The sequence below is a fragment of the Cetorhinus maximus genome, chromosome 29, assembly GCF_964194155.1.
Source record: "Cetorhinus maximus chromosome 29, sCetMax3.hap1.1, whole genome shotgun sequence".
NCBI classification, from domain to species: domain Eukaryota; kingdom Metazoa; phylum Chordata; class Chondrichthyes; order Lamniformes; family Cetorhinidae; genus Cetorhinus; species Cetorhinus maximus.
Genome location: NC_135907.1, coordinates 22,500,915 through 22,516,972, shown reverse-complemented (window position 1 = coordinate 22,516,972; position 16,058 = coordinate 22,500,915). Strand labels below are relative to the sequence as shown.

The 16,058-nt window shown below is 62.5% G+C and overlaps 1 protein-coding gene across 4 annotated transcripts in view; it reads left to right on the top strand.

The window, feature by feature from the left end:
- The window catches only part of LOC144669429 (arf-GAP with dual PH domain-containing protein 1), a 159,146-nt gene that overhangs the window by 117,275 nt on the left and 25,813 nt on the right, over positions 1-16,058 (top strand). The gene's annotated exons all lie outside the window — the stretch shown is intronic.

The window sequence follows — 16,058 nt, the reverse complement described above, 5'->3', positions numbered from 1 at the left end:
TCACACACTGGCCTACCTGCGTCACACATTGGGCCACCTGTGTCGCACACTGGGCTACCTGCGCCGCACACTGGGCTACCTGCGCCGCACAATGGGCTACCTGCACTGCCCACTGGGCTACCTGCGTCGCACACTGGGCTACCTGCGCCGCACACTGGGCTACCTGCGTCGCACACTGGGCTACCTGCGCCACACACTGGGCTACCTGCATCACACACTGGGCTACATGCGTCACACACTGGGCTACCTGCATCACACACTGGGCTACCTGCGTGGCACACTGGGCTACCTGCGTCACACACTGGGCTACCTGCGTCACACACTGGGCTACCTGTGTGGCACACTGGGCTACCTGCGTCGCACACTGGCCTACCAGCGTCACACATTGGGCCACCTGTGTCGCACACTGGGCTACCTGCGCCGCACACTGGGCTACCTGCGCCGCACACTGGGCTACCTGCGCCGCCCACTGGGCTACCTGCGTCGCACACTGGGCTACCTGCGCCGCACACTGGGCTACCTGCGTCGCACACTGGGCTACCTGCGTCGCACACTGGGATACCTGTGTCGCACAGTGGGATACCAGCGTCGCAAACTGGGCTACCTGCGTCGCACACTGGGATACCTGTGTCGTACACTGGGCTACCTGTGCCGTACACTGGTTTACCTGCGTCGCACACTGGACTACCTGTGCCGTACACTGGGCTACCTGCGTCGCACACTGGGCTACCTGCGTCGCACACTGGGCTACCTGCGTCTCACACTGGGCTACCTGCGTCTCACACTGGGCTACCTGTGTCACACACTGGGATACCTGTGTCGCAAACTGGGCTACCTGAGTCTCACACTGGGCTACCTGCGTCGCACACTGGGATACCTGTGTCGTACACTGGGCTACCTGTGCCGTACACTGGGATACCTGCGTCGCACACTGGACTACCTGTGCCGTACACTGGGCTACCTGTGTCGCACCCTGTTCACACACTGGGCTACCTGCATCACACACAAAGCTACCTGCGTCACACACTGGGCTACCTGCGTCACACGCTGTTCACACACTGGGCTACCTGCGTCGCACACTGGGCTACCTGCGTCACACACTGGGCTACCTGCGTCGCACACTGGGCTACCTGCGTTGCACACTGGGCTACCTGCGTCGCACACTGGGCTACATTCGTCGCGCATTGTTCACACACTGGACTACCTACGTCGCACACTGGGCTACATGCGTCGAACACTGGGCTACCTGTGTCACACAGTGGGATACCTGCGTCGCACACTGGGCTACCTGTGTCACACACTGGGCTACCTACGTCGCACACTGGGCTACCTGCATCTCACACTGGGCTACCTGTGTCTCACACTGGGATACCTGCGTCTCACACTGGGCTACATGCGTCGCGCATTGTTCACACACTGGGCTACCTGTGTCGCACACTGGGATACCTGCATCTCACACTGGGATACCTGCGTCGCACACTGGGATACCTGCGTCTCACACTGGGCTACCTGTGTCGCACAGTGGGATACCTGCGTCGCACACTGGGATACCTGTGTCTCACACTGGGCTACCTGTGTCGCACAGTGGGATACCTGCGTCGCACACTGGGATACCTGCGTCTCACACTGGGCTACCTGTGTCGCACAGTGGGATACCTACGTCGCACACTGGGATACCTGCGTCACACACTGGGCTACCTGCGTCTCACACTGGGCTACCTGCGCCACACACTGGGCTACCTGTGTCGCACACTGGGCTACCTGCATCACACACTGGGCTACCTGTGTCACACACTGGGCTACCTGTGTCGTACACTGGGCTACCTGTGTCGTACACTGGGCTACCTGCGTCGCACACTGGGCTACCCGTGTCATACACTGGGCTACCTGTGTTGTACACTGGGCTACCTGCGTCTCACACTGGGCTACCTGCGTCACACACTGTTCACAAACTGGGCTACCTGTGACATGCACAGGGCTACCTACATCACACACTGGGCTACCTGCGTCTCACACTGGGCTACCTGCATCACACACACTGGACTACCTGCGTCACACAAAGGGCTACCTGTGTCGTACACTGGGCTACCTGCGTCGCACACTGGGCTACCAGTGTCGTACATTGGGCTACCTGCGTCATACACTAGGCTACATGTGTCGCACACTGGGCTACCTGCGTCTCACACTGGGCTACCTGCGTCGCACACTGGGCTACCTGCGTCGCACACTGGGATACCTGTGTCGTACATTGGGCTACCTGCGTCATACACTGGGCTACATGTGTCGCACACTGGGCTACCTGCGTCTCACACTGGGCTACCTGCGTCGCACATTGGGCTACCTGCGTCGCACACTGGGCTACCTGTGTCGTACATTGGGCTACCTGCGTCGCACACTGGGCTACATGCATCACACACTGGTCACACACTGGGCTACCTGTGTCACACACTGGGCTACCTGCATTGTACACTTTTTACACACTGTGCTACCTGCGTCACACACTGGGCTACCTGCGTCGCACACTGTTCACGCACTGGGCTACCTGCGTCACACACTGGGCTACCTGCGTCGCACACTGTTTACCCACTGGGCTGCCTGCGCCGCACACTGTTCACATACTGGGCTACCTGCGTCGCACACTGGGCTACCTGCGTCACACACTGGGCTACCTGTGTCGCACCCTGGGCTACCTGCGTTGCACACTGGGCTACCTGTGTCGTACATTGGGCTACCTGCGTCTCACACTGGGCTACCTGCGTCGCACACTGGGCTACCTGCGTCGCACACTGGGCTACCTGTGTCGTACATTGGGCTACCTGCGTCATACACTGGGCTACATGCGTCACACACTGTTCACACACTGGGCTACCTGCGTCACACACTGGGCTACCTGCGTGGCACACTGGGCTACCTGCGTCACACACTGGGCTACCTGCATCACATACTCGGCTACCTGCGTGGCACACTGGGCTACCTGCGTCACACACTGGCCTACCTGCGTCACACATTGGGCCACCTGTGTCGCACACTGGGCTACCTGCGCCGCACACTGGGCTACCTGCGCCGCACAATGGGCTACCTGCACTGCCCACTGGGCTACCTGCGTCGCACACTGGGCTACCTGCGCCGCACACTGGGCTACCTGCGTGGCACACTGGGCTACCTGCATCACACACTGGGCTACTTGCGTCACACACTGGGCTACCTGCGTCACACACTGGGCTACCTGCGTCGCACACTGGCCTACCTGCGTCACACATTGGACCACCTGTGTTGCACACTGGGCCACCTGCGCCGCACACTGGGCTACCTGCGCCGCACACTGGGCTACCTGCGCCGCACACTGGGCTACCTGCGTCACACACTGGGCTACCTGCGACGCACACTGGGCTACCTGCATCGCACACTGGGCTAGCTGCGTCGCACACTGAGCTACCTGCGTCACACACTGGGCTACCTGCGTCACACACTGGGCTACCTGCGTCACACACTGGGCTACGTGCGTGGCACACTGGGATACCTGCGTCTCACACTGGGCTACCTGTGTCGCACAGTGGGATACCTGCGTCGCACACTGGGATACCTGTGTCTCACACTGGGCTACCTGTGTAGCACAGTGGGATACCTGCGTCGCACACTGGGATACCTGCGTCTCACACTGGGCTACCGGTGTCGCACAGTGGGATACCTACGTCGCACACTGGGATACCTGCGTCACACACTGGGCTACCTGCGTCTCACACTGGGCTACCTGCGCCACACACTGGGCTACCTGTGTCGCACACTGGGCTACCTGCGTCACACACTGGGCTACCTGTGTCACACACTGGGCTACCTGTGTCGTACACTGGGCTACCTGTGTCGTACACTGGGCTACCCGCGTCGCACACTGGGCTACCCGTGTCATACACTGGGCTACCTGTGTTGTACACTGGGCTACCTGCGTCTCACACTGGGCTACCTGCGTCACACACTGTTCACAAACTGGGCTACCTGTGACATGCACAGGGCTACCTACATCACACACTGGGCTACCTGCGTCTCACACTGGGCTACCTGCATCACACACTGGACTACCTGCGTCACACAAAGGGCTACCTGTGTCGTACACTGGGCTACCTGCGTCGCACACTGGGCTACCAGTGTCGTACATTGGGCTACCTGCGTCATACACTGGGCTACATGTGTCGCACACTGGGCTACCTGCGTCTCACACTGGGCTACCTGCGTCGCACACTGGGCTACCTGCGTCGCACACTGGGATACCTGTGTCGTACATTGGGCTACCTGCGTCATACACTGGGCTACATGTGTCGCACACTGGGCTACCTGCGTCTCACACTGGGCTACCTGCGTCGCACACTGGGCTACCTGTGTCGTACATTGGGCTACCTGCGTCTCACACTGGGCTACCTGCGACGCACACTGGGCTACCTGCGTCGCACACTGGGCTACCTGTGTCGTACATTGGGCTACCTGCGTCATACACTGGGCTACATGCGTCACACACTGTTCACACACTTGGCTACCTGCGTCACACACTGGGCTACCTGCGTGGCACACTGGGCTACCTGCGTCACACACTGGGCTACCTGCATCACATACTCGGCTACCTGCGTGGCACACTGGGCTACCTGCGTCACACACTGGCCTACCTGCGTCACACATTGGGCCACCTGTGTCGCACACTGGGCTACCTGCGCCGCACACTGGGCTACCTGCGCCGCACAATGGGCTACCTGCACTGCCCACTGGGCTACCTGCGTCGCACACTGGGCTACCTGCGCCGCACACTGGGCTACCTGCGTGGCACACTGGGCTACCTGCATCACACACTGGGCTACTTGCGTCACACACTGGGCTACCTGCGTCACACACTGGGCTACCTGCGTCGCACACTGGCCTACCTGCGTCACACATTGGACCACCTGTGTTGCACACTGGGCCACCTGCGCCGCACGCTGGGCTACCTGCGCCACACACTGGGCTACCTGCGCCGCACACTGGGCTACCTGCGTCACACACTGGGCTACCTGCGACGCACACTGGGCTACCTGCATCACACACTGGGCTAGCTGCGTCGCACACTGAGCTACCTGCGTCACACACTGGGCTACCTGCGTCACACACTGGGCTACCTGCGTCACACACTGGGCTACCTGCGTGGCACACTGGGCTACCTGCGTCACACACTGGGCTACCTGCGTCACACACTGGGCTACCTGCGTCGCACACTGGGCTACCTGCGCCGCACACTGGGCTACCTGCGCCGCACACTGGCCTACCTGCGTCACACATTGGGCCACCTGTGTCGCACACTGGGCTACCTGCGCCGCACACTGGGCTACCTGCGCCGCACACTGGGCTACCTGCGCCGCCCACTGGGCTACCTGCGCTGCCCACTGGGCTACCTGCGTCGCACACTGGGCTAGCTGCGCCGCACACTGGGCTACCGGCGTGGCACACTAGGCTACCTGCATCACACACTGGGCTACTTGCGTCACACACTGGGCTACCTGCGTCACACACTGGACTACCTGCGTCGCACACTGGCCTACCTGCGTCACACATTGGACCACCTGCATCGCACACTGGGCCACCTGCGCCGCACACTGGGCCACCTGCGCCGCACACTGGGCTACCTGCGTCGCACACTGGGCTACCTGCGACGCACACTGGGCTACCTGCATCGCACACTGGGCTAGCTGCGTCGCACACTGAGCTACCTGCGTCGCACACTGGGCTACCTGCGTCGCACACTGGGCTATCTGCGTCGCACACTGGGCTACCTGTGTCGCACACTGGTCCACCTGCGTCACACACTGGGCTACCTGCGTCGCACACTGGGCTACCTGCGTCGCACACTGGGCTACCTGCATTGCACACTGGGCTACCTGCGTCGCACACTTTGCTACCTGCGTCGCACACTGTTCACACACTGTGCTACCTGCATCACACACTGGGCTACCTGGGTCACACACTGGGCTACCTGCATCGCACACTGGGCTACCTGCGTCGCACATTGATCACACACTGGACTACCTGCGTCGCACACTGGGCTACCTGCGTCGCACACTGTTCACACACTGGACTACCTGCATCACACACTGGGCTACCTGTGTCACCCACTGGGCTACCTGCGTCACCCACTGGGCTACCCGCGTCACACACTGGGCTACCTGCATCACACACTGGGTAACCTACGCTTCACACTGGATACCTGCATCGCACTCTGGGCTACCTGCGCCACACACTGGGCTACCTGCGTCGCACACTGGCCTACCTGCGTCGCACATTGGGCCACCTGTGTCCCACACTGGGCCACCTGCGCCGCACACTGGGCTACCTGCGCCGCACACTGGGCTACCTGCGCCGCACACTGGGCTACCTTCGTCGCACACTGGACTACCTGCGTCGCACACTGGGCTACCTGCACTGCACACTGGGCTACCTGCGTGGCACACTGGGCTAGCTGCATCGCACACTGGGCTACCTGCGTCGCACACTGGGCTACCTGCGCCGCACACTGGGCTACCTGCGTGGCACACTGGGCTACCTGCGTCACACACTGGGCTAACTGCGCCGCACACTGGGCTACCTGCGTGGCACACTGGGCTAGCTGCATCGCACACTGGGCCACCTGTGTCGCACACTGGGCCACCTGCGCCGCACACTGGGCTACCTGCGTCGCACACTGGGCTACCTGCGCCGCACATTGGGCTACCTGCGTCACACACTGGGCTACCTGCGTCACACACTGGGCTACCTGCGTGGCACACTGGGCTACCTGCGTCACACACTGGGCTACCTGCGTCACACACTGGGCTACCTGCGTCACACACTGGGCTACATGCGTGGCACACTGGGCTACCTGCGTCGCACACTGGCCTACCAGCGTCACACATTGGGCCACCTGTGTCGCACACTGGGCTACCTGCGCCGCACACTGGGCTACCTGCGCCGCACACTGGGCTACCTGCGCCGCCCACTGGGCTACCTGCGCTGCCCACTGGGCTACCTGCGTCGCACACTGGGCCACCTGCGCCGCACACTGGGCTACCTGCGTGGCACACTGGGCTACCTGCATCACACACTGGGCTACTTGCGTCACACACTGGGCTACCTGCGTCACACACTGGGCTACCTGCGTCGCACACTGGCCTACCTGCGTCACACATTGGACCACCTGTGTCGCACACTGGGCTACCTGCGCCGCACACTGGGCTACCTGCGCCGCACACTGGGGTACCTGCGTCGCACACTGGGCTACCTGCGTCGCACACTGGGCTACCTGCATCGCACACTGGTCTACCTGCGTCGCACACTGAGCTACCTGCGTCACACACTGGGCTACCTGCGTCACACACTGGGCTATCTGCGTGGCACACTGGGCTACCTGCGTCACACACTGGGCTACCTGCGTCACACACTGGGCTACCTGCGTCACACACTGGGCTACCTGCGTGGCACACTGGGCTACCTGTGTCGCACACTGGTCCACCTGCGTCACACACTGGGCTACCTGCGTCGCACACTGGGCTACCTGCGTCGCACACTGGGCCACCTGCGCCACACACTGGGCTACCTGCGCCGCACACTGGGCTACCTGCGCCGCACACTGGGCTACCTGCGTGGCACACTGGGCTACCTTCGTCGCACACTGGACTACCTGCGTCGCACACTGGGCTACCTGCGTGGCACACTGGGCTACCTGCGTGGCACACTGGGCTACCTGCGCCGCACACTGGGCTACCTGCGCTGCACACTGGGCTACCTGCGTGGCACACTGGGCTACCTGCGTCACACACTGGGCTACCTGCGCCGCACACTGGGCTACCTGAGTGGCACACTGGGCTAGCTGCATCGCACACTGGGCCACCTGTGACGCACACTGGGCTACCTGCGTCGCACACTGGGCTACCTGCGTCACACACTGGGCTACCTGCATCACACACTGGGCTACCTGCATCACACACTGGGCTACCTGCATCACACACTGGGCTACCTGCGTGGCACACTGGGCTACCTGCGTCACACACTGGGCTACCTGCGTCACACACTGGGCTACCTGCGTCACACACTGGGCTACCTGCGTGGCACACTGGGCTACCTGCGTCGCACACTGGCCTACCTGCGTCACACATTGGGCCACCTGTGTCGCACACTGGGCTACCTGCGCTGCACACTGGGCTACCTGCACCGCACACTGGGCTACCTGCGCCGCCCACTGGGCTACCTGCGCTTCCCACTGGGCTACCTGCGTCACACACTGGGCTACCTGCGCCGCACACTGGGCTACCTGCGTGGCACACTGGGCTACCTGCGTCACACATTGGACCACCTGCGTCACACACTGGCCTACCTGTGACACACACTGTTTACACACTGGTCCACCTGCGTCGCACACTGTTTACACACTGGGCAACCTGCGTCACACACTGGGCTACCTGCGTCGCACACTGGGCTACCTGCGCCACACACTGGGCCACCTGCATCACACACTGGGCTACCTGCGACACACACTGTTTACACACAGGGCCACCTGCGTCGCACACTGTTTACACACTGGGCAACCTGCGTCACACACTGGGCTACCTGCATCTCACACTGTTTACACACTGGGCCACCTGCGTCGCACACTGTTTACACACTGGGCAACCTGCGTCACACACTGGGCTACCTGCGTCACACACTGTTTACACACTGGGCCACCTGCGTTACACACTGGGCTACCTTTATCGTACACTGTTCACACACTGGGCTACCTGCGTCTCATAAAGTTCGCACACTGGGCTACCTGCATTGCACACTGGGCTACCTGCGTCGCACACTGGGCTACCTGCGTCGCACACTGGGCTACCTGCATTGCACACTGGGCTACCTGCGTCGCACACTTCGCACACTGGGCTACCTGCATTGCACACTGGGCTACCTGCGTCGCACACTGGGCTACCTGCGTCGCACACTGTTCACACACTGGGCTACCTGCATCACACACTGGGCTACCTGGGTCACACACTGGGCTACCTGCATCGCACACTGGGCTACCTGCGTCGCACATTGATCACACACTGGACTACCTGCGTGACACACTGGGCTACCTGCGTCGCACACTGTTCACACACTGGGCTACCTGTGTCACCCACTGGGCTACCTGCGTCACCCACTGGGCTACCCGCGTCACACACTGGGCTATCTGCGTCACACACTGGACTACCTGCATCACACACTGGGCTACCTGCATCACACACTGGGCAACCTACGCTTCACACTGGATACCTGCATCGCACTCTGGGCTACCTGCGCCACACACTGGGCCACCTGCGCCGCACACTGGGCTACCTGCGCCGCACACTGGGTTACCTGCGTCGCACGCTGGGCTACCTGCGCCGCACACTGGGCTACCTGCGTCGCACACTGGGCTACCTGTGTCGCACACTGGACTACCTGTGTCGCACACTGGGCTACCTGCGCCGCACTCTGGGCTACCTGCGTGGCACACTGGGCTACTTTCGTCGCACACTGGGCTACCTGCGCCGCACACTGGGCTACCTGCGTGGCACACTGGGCTAGCTGCATCGCATACTGGGCTACCTGCGTCGCACACTGGGCTACCTGCGCCGCACACTGGGCTACCTGCGTGGCACACTGGGCTACCTGCGTCACACACTGGGCTACCTGCGCCGCACACTGGGCTACCTGCGTGGCACACTGGGCTAGCTGCATCGCACAATGGGCCACCTGCGTCGCACACTGGGCCACCTGCGCCGCTCAGTGGGCCACCTGCGTCGCACACTGGGCTACCTGCGCCGCACACTGGGCTACCTGCGTCACACACTGGGCTACCTGCGCCGCACACTGGGCTACCTGCGTGGCACACTGGGCTAGCTGCATCGCACAATGGGCCACCTGCGTCGCACACTGGGCCACCTGCGCCGCTCAGTGGGCCACCTGCGTCGCACACTGGGCTACCTGCGCCGCACACTGGGCTACCTGCGTCACACACTGGGCTACCTGCGTCACACACTGGGCTACCTGCGTGGCACACTGGGCTACCTGCGTCACACACTGGGCTACCTGCGTCACACACTGGCCTACCTGCGTCGTACACTGGCCTACCTGCGTCACACATTGGGCCACCTGTGTCGCACACTGGGCTACCTGCGCCGCACACTGGGCTACCTGCGCCGCACACTGGGCTACCTGCGCCGCACACTGGGCTACCTGCGCTGCCCACTGGGCTACCTGCGTCGCACACTGGGCTACCTGCGCCGCACAATGGGCTACCTGCGTGGCACACTGGGCTACCTGCATCACACACTGGGCTACTTGCATCACACACTGGGCTACCTGCGTCACACACTGGGCTACCTACGTCGCAGACTGGCTTACCTGCGTCACACATTGGACCACCTGTGTCGCACACTGGGCCACCTGCGCCGCACACTGGGCCACCTGCGCCGCACACTGGGCTACCTGCGCCGCACACTGGGCTACCTGCGTCACACACTGGGCTACCTGCGTCACACACTGGGCTACCTGCGTCGCACACTGGCCTACCTGCGTCACACATTGGACCACCTGTGTCGCACACTGGGCTACCTGCGCCGCACACTGGGCTACCTGCGCCGCACACTGGGGTACCTGCGTCGCACACTGGGCTACCTGCGTCGCACACTGGGCTACCTGCATCGCACACTGGTCTACCTGCGTCGCACACTGAGCTACCTGCGTCACACACTGGGCTACCTGCGTCACACACTGGGCTATCTGCGTGGCACACTGGGCTACCTGCGTCACACACTGGGCTACCTGCGTCACACACTGGGCTACCTGCGTCACACACTGGGCTACCTGCGTGGCACACTGGGCTACCTGTGTCGCACACTGGTCCACCTGCGTCACACACTGGGCTACCTGCGTCGCACACTGGGCTACCTGCGTCGCACACTGGGCCACCTGCGCCACACACTGGGCTACCTGCGCCGCACACTGGGCTACCTGCGCCGCACACTGGGCTACCTGCGTGGCACACTGGGCTACCTTCGTCGCACACTGGACTACCTGCGTCGCACACTGGGCTACCTGCGTGGCACACTGGGCTACCTGCGTGGCACACTGGGCTACCTGCGCCGCACACTGGGCTACCTGCGCTGCACACTGGGCTACCTGCGTGGCACACTGGGCTACCTGCGTCACACACTGGGCTACCTGCGCCGCACACTGGGCTACCTGAGTGGCACACTGGGCTAGCTGCATCGCACACTGGGCCACCTGTGACGCACACTGGGCTACCTGCGTCGTACACTGGGCTACCTGCGTCACACACTGGGCTACCTGCATCACACACTGGGCTACCTGCATCACACACTGGGCTACCTGCATCACACACTGGGCTACCTGCGTGGCACACTGGGCTACCTGCGTCACACACTGGGCTACCTGCGTCACACACTGGGCTACCTGCGTCACACACTGGGCTACCTGCGTGGCACACTGGGCTACCTGCGTCGCACACTGGCCTACCTGCGTCACACATTGGGCCACCTGTGTCGCACACTGGGCTACCTGCGCTGCACACTGGGCTACCTGCACCGCACACTGGGCTACCTGCGCCGCCCACTGGGCTACCTGCGCTTCCCACTGGGCTACCTGCGTCACACACTGGGCTACCTGCGCCGCACACTGGGCTACCTGCGTGGCACACTGGGCTACCTGCGTCACACATTGGACCACCTGCGTCACACACTGGCCTACCTGTGACACACACTGTTTACACACTGGTCCACCTGCGTCGCACACTGTTTACACACTGGGCAACCTGCGTCACACACTGGGCTACCTGCGTCGCACACTGGGCTACCTGCGCCACACACTGGGCCACCTGCATCACACACTGGGCTACCTGCGACACACACTGTTTACACACAGGGCCACCTGCGTCGCACACTGTTTACACACTGGGCAACCTGCGTCACACACTGGGCTACCTGCATCTCACACTGTTTACACACTGGGCCACCTGCGTCGCACACTGTTTACACACTGGGCAACCTGCGTCACACACTGGGCTACCTGCGTCACACACTGTTTACACACTGGGCCACCTGCGTTACACACTGGGCTACCTTTATCGTACACTGTTCACACACTGGGCTACCTGCGTCTCATAAAGTTCGCACACTGGGCTACCTGCATTGCACACTGGGCTACCTGCGTCGCACACTGGGCTACCTGCGTCGCACACTGGGCTACCTGCATTGCACACTGGGCTACCTGCGTCGCACACTTCGCACACTGGGCTACCTGCATTGCACACTGGGCTACCTGCGTCGCACACTGGGCTACCTGCGTCGCACACTGTTCACACACTGGGCTACCTGCATCACACACTGGGCTACCTGGGTCACACACTGGGCTACCTGCATCGCACACTGGGCTACCTGCGTCGCACATTGATCACACACTGGACTACCTGCGTGACACACTGGGCTACCTGCGTCGCACACTGTTCACACACTGGGCTACCTGTGTCACCCACTGGGCTACCTGCGTCACCCACTGGGCTACCCGCGTCACACACTGGGCTATCTGCGTCACACACTGGACTACCTGCATCACACACTGGGCTACCTGCATCACACACTGGGCAACCTACGCTTCACACTGGATACCTGCATCGCACTCTGGGCTACCTGCGCCACACACTGGGCCACCTGCGCCGCACACTGGGCTACCTGCGCCGCACACTGGGTTACCTGCGTCGCACGCTGGGCTACCTGCGCCGCACACTGGGCTACCTGCGTCGCACACTGGGCTACCTGTGTCGCACACTGGACTACCTGTGTCGCACACTGGGCTACCTGCGCCGCACTCTGGGCTACCTGCGTGGCACACTGGGCTACTTTCGTCGCACACTGGGCTACCTGCGCCGCACACTGGGCTACCTGCGTGGCACACTGGGCTAGCTGCATCGCATACTGGGCTACCTGCGTCGCACACTGGGCTACCTGCGCCGCACACTGGGCTACCTGCGTGGCACACTGGGCTACCTGCGTCACACACTGGGCTACCTGCGCCGCACACTGGGCTACCTGCGTGGCACACTGGGCTAGCTGCATCGCACAATGGGCCACCTGCGTCGCACACTGGGCCACCTGCGCCGCTCAGTGGGCCACCTGCGTCGCACACTGGGCTACCTGCGCCGCACACTGGGCTACCTGCGTCACACACTGGGCTACCTGCGCCGCACACTGGGCTACCTGCGTGGCACACTGGGCTAGCTGCATCGCACAATGGGCCACCTGCGTCGCACACTGGGCCACCTGCGCCGCTCAGTGGGCCACCTGCGTCGCACACTGGGCTACCTGCGCCGCACACTGGGCTACCTGCGTCACACACTGGGCTACCTGCGTCACACACTGGGCTACCTGCGTGGCACACTGGGCTACCTGCGTCACACACTGGGCTACCTGCGTCACACACTGGCCTACCTGCGTCGTACACTGGCCTACCTGCGTCACACATTGGGCCACCTGTGTCGCACACTGGGCTACCTGCGCCGCACACTGGGCTACCTGCGCCGCACACTGGGCTACCTGCGCCGCACACTGGGCTACCTGCGCTGCCCACTGGGCTACCTGCGTCGCACACTGGGCTACCTGCGCCGCACAATGGGCTACCTGCGTGGCACACTGGGCTACCTGCATCACACACTGGGCTACTTGCATCACACACTGGGCTACCTGCGTCACACACTGGGCTACCTACGTCGCAGACTGGCTTACCTGCGTCACACATTGGACCACCTGTGTCGCACACTGGGCCACCTGCGCCGCACACTGGGCCACCTGCGCCGCACACTGGGCTACCTGCGCCGCACACTGGGCTACCTGCGTCGCACACTGGGCTACCTGCATCGCACGCTGGGCTAGCTGCGTCGCACACTGAGCTACCTGCGTCGCACACTGGGCTACCTGCGTCGCACACTGGGCTACCTGCGTCGCACACTGGGCTACCTGCGTCGCACACTGGGCTACCTGTGTCGCACACTGGGTTACCTGCGTCACACACTGGGCTACCTGCGTCACACACTGGGCTACTTGCGCCGCACACTGGGCTACCTGCGCCGCACACTGGGCTACCTGCGCGGCCCACTGGGCTACCTGCGTCGCACACTGGGCTACCTGCGCCGCACAATGGGCTACCTGCGTGGCACACTGGGCTACCTGCATCACACACTGGGCTACTTGCATCACACACTGGGCTACCTGCGTCACACACTGGGCTACCTGCGTCGCACACTGGCCTACCTGCGTCACACATTGGACCACCTGTGTCGCACACTGGGCCACCTGCGCCGCACACTGGGCTACCTGCGCCGCACACTGGGCTACCTGCGCCGCACACTGGGCTACCTGCGTCGCACACTGAGCTACCTGCGTCGCACACTGGGCTACCTGCGTCGCACACTGGGCTACCTGTGTCGCACACTGGGTTACCTGCGTCACACACTGGGCTACCTGCGTCACACACTGGGCTACCTGCGTCACACACTGGGCTACCTGCGTCGCGCACTGGGCTACCTGCGCCGCACACTGGGCTACCTGCGTCTCACACTGGGCTACCTGCGTCGCACACTGGGCTACCTACGTCATACACTGGGCTACCTACGTCACACACTGGGCTACCTGTGTCACACACTGGGCTACCTGCGTCGCACACTGGGTTACCTGCGTCACGCACTGGGCTACCTGCGTCACACACTGGGCTACCTGCGTCACGCACTGGGCTACCTGCGTCACGCACTGGGCTACCTGCGTCACACACTGGGCTATCTGCGTCACACATTGGGCCACCTGTGTCGCACACTGGGCCACGTGCGCTGCACACTGGGCTACCTGCATCGCACACTGGGCTACCTGTGTCGCACACTGGTCCACCTGCGTCACACACATATCACGCACTGTTCTACCTGTGTCGCATAATGGGCTACCTGCGTCACACACTGGGCTACCTGCGCCGCACACTGGGCTACCTACGCCGCACACTGGGCTACCTGCATCACACACTGGGCTACCTGCACCGCACACTGGGCTACCTGCGTGGCACACTGGGCTACCTGCACTGCACACTGGGCTACCTGCGTCGCACACTGGGCTACCTGCGCCGCACACTGGGCTACCTGCGCCGCACACTGGGCTACCTGCGTCGCACACTGGGCTACCTGCATCGCACACTGGGCTACCTGCGTCGCACACTGGGCTAGCTGCGTCGCACACTGGGTTAGCTATGTCGCACACTGGGCTACCTACGTCACACACTGGGCTACCTGTGTCACACACTGGGCTACCTGTATCACAAACCCTGTGTCACACACTGGGCTACCTGTATCACAAACCCTGTGTCATACACTAGGCTACCTGTATCACAAACCCTGTTTCACACACTGGACTACCTGCATCACACACTGGGCTACCTGCGTCGCACTCTGGGCTACCTGCGTCGCACACTGGGCTACCTGCGCCGCACACTGGGCTACCTGCGCCGCACACTGGGCTACCTGCGTCGCACACTGGACTAGCTGCGTCGCACACTGGGCTACCTGTGTCGCATACTGGGCTAGCTGCGTCGCACACTGGACTACCTGCATCGCACACTGGGCTTCCTGCGTCACACACTGGGCTACCTGCGCCGCACACTGTTCACACACTCGGCTACCTACGTCACACACTGGGCTACCTGCGTCACACACTGGGCTACCTGTATCACAAACCCTGTGTCACACACTGGGCTACCTGTGTCACACACTGGGCTACCTGTATCACAAACCCTGTGTCACTCACTAGGCTACCTGTATCACAAACCCTGTGTCGCACACTGGGCTACCTGTATCACACCCCTGTATCACACACTGGTCTAGATGTATCACAAACCCTGTGTCAAACACTGGGCTACCTGTATCACAAACCCTGTGTCACACACTGGGCTACCTGCTCCAAATTCTGGGCTACCCTTCTTCCTTCTACATCACCTTCCAAACCTGTGACCTCTTCCAC